The 9,431-nt window shown below is 38.5% G+C and overlaps 1 pseudogene; it reads left to right on the top strand.

Annotated features, from left to right (window-relative positions):
• Positions 1–7,728: 7,728 nt before the first annotated feature.
• LOC129458501 (mitochondrial import receptor subunit TOM20 homolog) lies at positions 7,729–8,773 on the top strand (annotated as a pseudogene).
• Positions 8,774–9,431: the final 658 nt, after the last annotated feature.

The following is a 9,431-nucleotide window of genomic DNA, read 5'->3' as shown; positions in this document are numbered from 1 at the left end:
TCTAAAATGTTGACAAGTGAGCTATAAATGAAAGAAGATGTGTACACCCTAGAGAGGGAGGGCATTCAGCTTCTCTGTGCTCCTACAGAGGTTTGTCTCCATTTCTGAAAATCTCTTTCATTGCCTCTTTTGATGAAATGAACAACATTCCTACCAACTGACTGTATAATACTACGGTTTCTCTCTGGCTTGCTTGTTGCTTCCTATTGAACTATCTGGGGAATATCATGCCCCACTTCCAGATATGTTGTACTCACTCTGGGTCATTAAGTCCTTCCCTCAGCAATACCAATGGCACACAGAAGCAGCTCATGGCGGGTGTTTACTTCTTCTGAGATGTGTTAACCTCAGGTCTTGTTGGACTGGTATTTATCACAATGGTCTATTTTTTAGATTAAAAAACCTGAAGCTCATGGGTTAGAAATGAGTAGGTCAAAGCTCTAATGAGGAAATAACATAGAAAGACAATGAATTTCAGGTTGTTCTCAAGCTGCAGTGGATTTTGTTGAGTTTTTTTTTTCAAGTTGTAAAAGCAGTTTTTGTTTATTACTCTAAGACAATACAGTTTCTTATAGGAGCTGGAAAGCAGGTGCCAACCACCAGACCCATAGCACCTGCCTTACTTGGAAGACTAATTACTATTGCAAAAACTACTCTTTATTGTGCTCTAGCTGAATATAAGGGTTTAACATCTTAATCTCTTAGAATTAAAATCTGCATGATATTCTGGCCCTCATCAACCCACAGCAAGGAGGCTCGTTAAAACCTGGGAAGAATAGGAGGTGAAGCAAGATGGTGTTAGAGAAGGCTTCACTGATCATCCCCCCAGACAAGGACACCAAGTTAACAGCTGTCTACACAGAAAAAAACACCTTCATAAGAACCAATAAACAGGCGAGCACTCATAGTACCTAATTTTAACTTCTATTGCTGAAAAAGGCACTGAAGAGATAGAAAGAAACAGTCCTGAGTCGCTGACGCCACCCCTCTCCCACCCCGGCAGCAGTGGCCTGGTGCAGAGAGCCTCTTTGGGTGCTGCGGCAGGGAGAACCCAGCAATTCTGAGGCATTGAACTCAGTGTTGTCCTGTTAGAGCAGAAAGGAGAACTGGGTCAAACTCAGCTGATGTCTGCCCACAGAGGGAGCATTTAAACCAGCCCTAAACAGAAGCCAGTCATGGATCCCAGCAGTCAGAACTTGTGCCTGCAAATCTCACCACAGAGAGCTACAGTGCTCTGTGACTCCAAGTAAACTTGAAAGGCAGTCTAAGCCATAAGGACTGCAATTACTAGACTAGTCCTAGTGTTGAATTAGGACCAGAAGCAGTGGACTGGGGTGGGGGGTAGGGGGGAGGTGGCATGGATGCAACCTACTAAGACACCAGCTGGGGCAGCAAAGGGAGTGCTGGCATCACCCCTCCCCTAACCCCAGGCTCCACAGCTCATGGCTCCAAAAGAGACCCCCTTCTTCCACTTGAGAAGAGGAGAAGGAAAAGTGGATAGGACTTTGTCTTGCTTCTTGGATACCAGCTCATCCACAACAGGATTGAACACCAGTCAGAGCTGTGAGGCCCCCATTCCAGGCCCTAGCTCCTGGACAATATTTCTAAACACACCCTGGGCCAGAAGGGAACCCACTCCCTTGAAAGAAAGGACCAAGTTCTGGGAGCATTCATCGCCTGCTAACTGAAGAGCCCTAGGGCCCTAAATGATGAGCAGCAATTCCCGGGTACTACATCAAGGGCCTTGGGTCAGCCTCTGAGACTTGCTGGCTTCAAGTGAGACTCAGCCCATTCCCAGCTGTAATGACTATGGGATAAAACTCCTCCTGCTTGAGAAAAGCAGAGGCAGAAGTAAAGGGGACTTTGTCCTGCACCTTAGATACCAGCACAGCCACAGAAGGGCAGAGCATCAAACAGGCTCTTGGGATTCCTGATTCTAAGACTTGACTCTTGGACAGCATTTCTGGACCTGACTGAAGCCAGCAGGGAGCCCACTGTCCTAGAGAGTGAGTTCCAGGCCAGGCAGCATTCACCACGAGCTGACTGAAGTGCCCCTGGACCTTAAGGAAACATGGGTGGTAGTCCAGCAGTACTCCTTGTGGCCTGGGGTGGCGGTGGTTACAGGGAGAGGCTCCTTTGCCCTTAGAAAGGGGAGGGGAGAGTGGAAAGGATTGTGTCTTATGGTTTGAGTGCCAGCGCAGCTGTAATACAGTAACACCAGATAGACCTCTAAGGTCTTTGACTCTAGTCCCTGACTCTTGGATATCACCTCTGGACCCACCTGGGGCCTGGGCGACCTCACTATCCTAAACAGAAGAATACAGGCCTGGTTGGCTTTGCCATCTGATGATCACAAAGCCCCAGGGCCTTCAGAGAACATAGGGAGTAGCCAGGGAATGGTTACAGCAGGCCTTGGGCGAGCCCCAGAGCTGTGTTAGATTCAGGTCTGACCCAGCCAAGTTGTACTGCTGGTGGTGCTTGTGTCACTCCACCCCCAGCTTTATGTGTCTCAGAACAGAGAGAGTGATTTCATTTGTTTGGGAGAAAGTAAGGGAAGAGAACAAGAGTCTCTGCCTGGTAATCCAGAGAATTCTCCCAGATCTTGTCCAAGACCATCAAGTCTGTACCTCTATGAGTCTGCAAGAATCACAGGATTATTGAGCCTGGGGTGTCTCCTAAGGCAGATACAGCTTAGATCACAACACCCAAGTCTTCAAATATCTGGAAAGCCTTCCCAATAAGGATGGCTACAAATAAGCCCAGACAGTGAAGACTACAATAAACACCTAACTCTTCAGTGCCCAGACACCAAAGAACATCTACTAGCTTCAACACCGTCCAGGAAAACATGACCTTACCAAATGAACTAAATAAGGCACCAGAGACCAATACTGAAGAAACAGAGATATGTGACCTTTCAAACAGAGAATTCAAAATAGCTGCATTGAGGTAACTCAAAGAAACTCAAGATCACACAGAGAAGGAGTTCAGAATTCTATCACATAAATTTAACAAAGAGATTGAAATAATTAAAGAATCAAGCAGAAATTCTGGAACTGAAAAATTCAATTGGCATACTGAAGAATTCATCAGATTTTCCTTTAATAGCAGAATTTATCAAGCAGAAGAAATAATTAGAGAGCTTGAAAACAGGCTATTTGAAAATACAGAGTAAGAAGAGACAAAATTAAAAAACTAAAAAACAATGCAGCATGCCTACAGGATCGAGAAAATAATCTCAAGGGCAAATATAAGATTTATTGGTCTTAGAAGAGGTTGAGAAAGAGATATGGGTAGAATGTTTTTTCAAAGAAACAATACCAAAGAACTTCCCAAACCTAGAGAAAGATATCAATATCCTAGTACAAGAAGGTTATAGAACACCAAGCAGATTTAACCCAAAAAAGACTACCTCAAGGCATTTAATAATCAAACTCCCAAAAGTCAAGGATAAATAAAGGATCCTAAAAGCAGCAAGAGAAAAGAAACAAATAACATAAAATGGAGCTCCAATAAGTCTGGCAGCAAACTTCAGGGGAAACTTTACAAACCAGGAGACAGTGCAATGACATATTTAAAGTGCTGAAGGAAAACAAAAACAAAAACAAAAATATTTCACCCTAGAATAGTATATCAGGCATAAATAGCCTTCAAACATGGAGGAGAAATAAGTATTTTCTCAGACAAACAAGAACTGAGGGATTTCATGAATACCAGACCTTTCCTACCAGATGTGCTAGAGGGAGTACTTCCATCAGAAAGAAAAAGACATTAATGAGCAATAAATAATCACCTGAAGGTACAAAACTCACTGGTAATAGTAACTAAATGGAAAAACAAAGAATATTATAACACTGTAACCGTGGTGTGTAAACTACTCTTATCCTAAGTAAAAAGACTCAAAAATAAACCAATAAAAATAAAAACTAAAATAACTTTTCAAGACATAATCAGTACAATAAGATATAAATGGAAACAACCAAAAGTTAAAAAGTGAGGAGACAAAGTTAAAGCATAGAGTTTTATTAGTTTTCTTTTTGCTTGTTTGTTTGTTTATGCAAATAATATTAGGTTGTTATTCGGTAAAATAATAGGTTATTTATAAGATAGCATTTGCAAGCCTCATGGTAACTTCAGACCAAAAATCATACAATGGACTCACAAAAAATAAAAAGCTGGAAACTATATGACCAGAGAAAATCACATCCACTAGAGGAAGATAGAAAGGAAAGAAAGAAGAAAGAGAAGACCACAAAACAACCAGAAATCAAATAACAAAATGGCAGGAGTAAGTCCCTACTTACCAGTAATAACACTGAATGTAAATAGACTAAACTCTCCCATCAAAAGACATAGACTGGCTGAGTAGATTTAAAAAAAACAAGACCCATTGATATGTTGCCTACAAGAAACACAGCCTACAAATACACACAAAGCCTTAAAATAGAGATAGAAAGAGAAACCCCATGCCAATGGAAACCAAAAAAGAGCAGAAGTCACTATATATATCAGACAAAATAGATCTCAAGGAAAAAACTATAAGAAGAGACAAAGAAGGTCGCTATATAATGATAAAGGGGTAAATTCAGCAAGAAGATATAACAATTTTAAATATATATGCACCCAACAGTGGATCACCCAGATATATAAAGGAAATATTATTAGAGCTAAAGAGAGAGCTAGGCCCAAATACAATAATAGCTGAAGGTTTCAACACTCCACTTTCTGCATTGAACAGATCTTCCAGACAGAAAATCAACAAGAAATATCAGACTTATTCTGCACTATAAACCAAATGTATCTGACAGATACTTACAGAACATTCCATCCAACAGCTGCAGAATACATATACTTTTCCTCAGCATATGAATCATTATCAAAGATAAGCCATATATTAGGTCACAAAACAAGTTTTAAAACATTCAGATGATTAGGGCATCTTCTCTGACCACATGGAATAAAAGTAGAAATTAGTAACGAGAGGAGTTCTGGAAACTATAAAAATACATTAAAATTAAACAATATGTTCCTAAATAACCAGTGAGTCAATGAAGAAGTTAGGAAGAAAATTGAAAAATTTCTTGAAACAAATTATAATGGAAACACAACATACCAAAACCAATGGGATACAGCAAACTAAGAGGGAAGTTTATAGCTATAAGCACCTACATCAACAAAAAGGAAACACTTCAAATGAACAATATAACAATATATCTTAAAGAACTAGAAAAGCAAAAGCAAACCTAACCCAAAAGTAGTAGAATAAAATAAATAATAAAGATCAGAGCAGAAATAAATTACATTGAAATGAGAAAAAATACAAAATATCAATGAAACAAAAAGTTGGTTTTTTTGAAAAGTTAAACAAAATTGACAAATCTTTAGCCAGACTAAGAAAAAAAAAAGAAGATCCAAATAAATAAAATCAGAAATGAAAAAGGAGGCATTACAATTGATGCTGCAGAAATTCAGAGGATCATTAATGGCTACTATGAGCAACTATATGCCAATAAGTTGGAAAATCTGGAAGAAATAGACAAATTCCTAGATATATATAACCTACCAAGATTAAACCAGGAAAAAAATCCAAAACTTGAACAGATCAATAACATGTAACAAGATTGAAGCTGTAATAAAGTCTCCCAATAGAGAATAGCCAGGACCTGATAGCTTCAATGCTGAATTCTTACAAACATTTAAAGAACTAATACCAATCCTACTCAAGCTATTCTGAAGAATAGAATAGGGGGACACTACTTCTAAACTCATTTTGCAAAGCCAGTATTATCCTAATACCAAAATCAGACAAACACACATCAAAAAAAGAAAACCACAGACCAATATCTCTGATGAATATCAATGCAAAAATCTCAACAAAATACTAGCAAACTCACTTTGGGAAGCCGAGGCAGGTGGATCACGAGGCCAGGAGATCGAGACCATCCTGGCTAACACCTTGAAATCCCTTCTGTACTAAAAATACAAAATATTAGCTGGGCATGGTGGCGAGTGCCTGTAGTCCCAGCTACTCAAGAGACTGAGGCAGGAGAATGGCATGAACCCAGGAGGTGGAGCTTGCAGTAAGCTGAGATCGTGCCACTGCACTCCAGCCTGGGTGACAAAGCAAGACTCCAATCTAAAAAAAAAACAAACAAACAACAAAAGAAACTAGCAAACTGAATTCAACAATACATTAGAAAGATCATTCATTATGACCAATCGTGATTTTCTCTGGAATACAAGGATGGTTCAACACATGTGAATCAATCAATGTGCTACATCACATCAACAACATGAAGGATAAAAACTGATCATTTCAACTGATGCTGAAAAAGTATTTGATAAAATTTAACATCCTTCATAATAAAAACCCTCAAAAAACTGGGTGTAGGAGGAGCATACCCAAACATATTAACAGCCATGTATGACAGACCCACAGTTAGTATCATACTGATAGGAAAAAAATGAAAGCCTTTTCTCCAAGATCTGGAACACAGCATGCATTCCCACTATCACCACTGTTATTCAAAATAGTACTGGAAGTTCTAGCTAAGGCAATCAGGCAAGAGAAAGATATAAAAGGCATCCAAATTAGAGAGAAAGAAGTCAAATTATCCTTGTTTGCAGATGATATGATCTTATATTTTGAAAAACTAAAAGACTCCTCATAAAAACTATTGAACTGATAAAAAAATTCAGTAAAGTTGCAGAATACAAAATCAACATACAAAAATCAGTAGCATATTTACATGTTAACAGTGAACAATGTGAAAAAGAAATTTAAAAAGTAATCCCATCTACAATAGTCACACATGAAGTTAAATACATAGGGATTAACTTAACCAAAGAAGTGAAAGATCTTGATAATGAAAACTACAGAACACTGATGAAAGAAATTGAAGAGGACACCAAAAAATGGAAAATATTCCATGTTCATGGATTGGAAGAATCAATATTGTTAAAATGTTCATACTACCCGAAGAAATCTACAGATTCAATGCAATCCCTATCAAAATACCAATGGCATTCTTCACAGAAATAAAAGAAAAATTATAAAATTCATATGGAACCACAAAAGACCGAGAATTTCCTAAGCTATCCTAAGCAAAAAGAATAAAAGAAGAGGAATCATGTTACCTGACTTCTAATTATACTACAGAGCTATAGTAATCACAACAGCTTGGTACTGGCATAAAAACAGATCCATAAAGAAATGGAACAGAATAGAGAACCCAGAAACAAATCCACACAGCTACACTGAACTCATTTTTGACAAAGATGCCAATAATATAAACTGGGTAAAAGAGTCTCTTCAATAAATGGTGCTGGGATAACTGGATATTCATATGCAGAAGAATGAAACTAGACCTCCATCTCTCACCATATACAAAAATCAAATACAAATGGATTACAGACTAAAATCTAAGGCCTCAAACTATGAAACTACTACAAGAAAACATTGGGGAAAATCTCTGGGACATTGATTTGGGCAAAAATTTCTCGACCAATACCCCACAAGCACAAGAAACCAAAGCAAAAATAGACAAAAGGGGTCACTTCAAGTTAAAAAGCTTTTGCACAGCAAAAGATACAATCAACAAAGTAAAGAGACAATCCACAGAATGAGAGAAAATATATTAATAACCAGAACATATAAGAAGCTCAAACAACTCTATAGGAAAAAAAAATCTAGCTTTTTCCGTGTTCCTGGCCCGCAGCCTTAGGGTGTGAGCTACGCCGACCGCGCTGAGGGTTCGTGGCCCACTGCTCCTTTGCAGTCCCTGCCGCCACTGTCCACGCTCAGCGTTGTAGAGAAGATGGTGGGTCGTAACAGCGCCATCGCCGCCAGTGTATGCAGGTCCCTTTTCATTGGGCACTGCATCTACTTCGACCGCAAAAGATGAAGTGACCCCAACTTCAAGAATAGGCTTCGAGAACGAAGAAAGAAACAGAAGCTTGCCAAAGAGAGAGCTGGGCTTTCCAAGTTACCTGACCTTAAAGATGCTGAAGCTGTTCAGAAGTTCTTCCTTGAAGAAATACAGCTTGGTGAAGAGTTACTAGCTCAAGGCGAATATGAGAAGGGTGTAGACCATCTGACAAATGCAACTGCTGTGTGTGGACAGCCACAGCAGTTACTGCAGGCCTTACAGCAAACTCTTCCACCACCAGTGTTCCAGATGCTTCTGACGAAGCTCCCAACAATTAGAAAATTGTAAGTGCTCAGAGCTTGGCTGAAGATGTTGTGGAATGAGAAACAAATGTCAACATAATAAAATCTCAGTTAAAAATATTTTAAAAATTCTCGGTAGTTGAGCAGCTCTGGGGGAATAAGGGCAAATATGCTTGTTACGAACTACACTGAAATCTACCAAAGTTAATGTTTACTTTGTGTAGATCCATTTGTCTATTTTATTTATTTTTCCCAGTGAAAAGTGTATTTTGAAGAGAACTTTTCATTCTATAAATACACTATGAGTTACTAAAATATCATGGATTTTGTTTATTCCTGAAACATAGTTAAACTGTACATATGACATGGCTTATATTAAAAATACCCAGTGCTCAGTTTTGAAAGATAGGCAAAAAAAAAAAAAAAAGTGTAGGAGAAACTGAAGAATGTACACTTTTTTAGGGGGCACATTTTGCTGTAAATCTGGAAATTTGATTTGTGTTTGTGAAAACTGAGCATTAAAGGTTTTGATTGATTAAAAAAACAAAATTTTATCAAAAAATGAGCAGAATATTTGAATAGACATTTCTGAAAAGAAGACACACAAATGGCAAACAGGCATATGAAAAGATGGTCACTATCACTGGTCATTAGAGAAATGCAAATCAAAACTACAACGAGACATTATCTCGTCCCAGTTAAAATGGCTTATATCAAAAGACGGGCAATAACGAATGCTGGTAAAGCTGTGGAGAAAAGCTAACTCTTGTATACTGTTGGTGGGAATGTAGATTTTTACAACTACTATGGCGAACAGTCTGAACATTCCTCAAAAAAGTAAAAATTGAGCTACCATATGATCCAGCAATCCCACTTCTTGGTATATACCCCTAAGAAAGGAAATCAGCATACGAAAGAGTTATCTGCACTTCTGTGTTTGTTGCAGCACTATTTACAATAGCTAAGATTTGGAAGCAACATAAGTGACCATCAATGGAAGAATGGATAAATAAAATGTGGTATGTATACAAAATGGAGTACTATTCTGCCATAAAAAATAAGAACCAGTCATTTGCAACAATATGGATGGAACTGGAGATCATTATGTTAAGAGAAATAAGCCAAGCACAGAAAGACAAAATTGCATGTTCTCACCTATTATGGTATCTAAAAATCAAAACAATTGAACTCATAGACATAGAGAGTAGAAGGATGGTTACCAGAGGCTGGGAAGGGTATTAGGAGGGTGGCAGAGGGAGGC

This window comes from Symphalangus syndactylus, chromosome 19 (assembly GCF_028878055.3).
Source record: "Symphalangus syndactylus isolate Jambi chromosome 19, NHGRI_mSymSyn1-v2.1_pri, whole genome shotgun sequence".
Taxonomy (NCBI): Eukaryota; Metazoa; Chordata; class Mammalia; order Primates; family Hylobatidae; genus Symphalangus; species Symphalangus syndactylus.
This window is presented reverse-complemented; position numbering and strand designations above follow the sequence as displayed.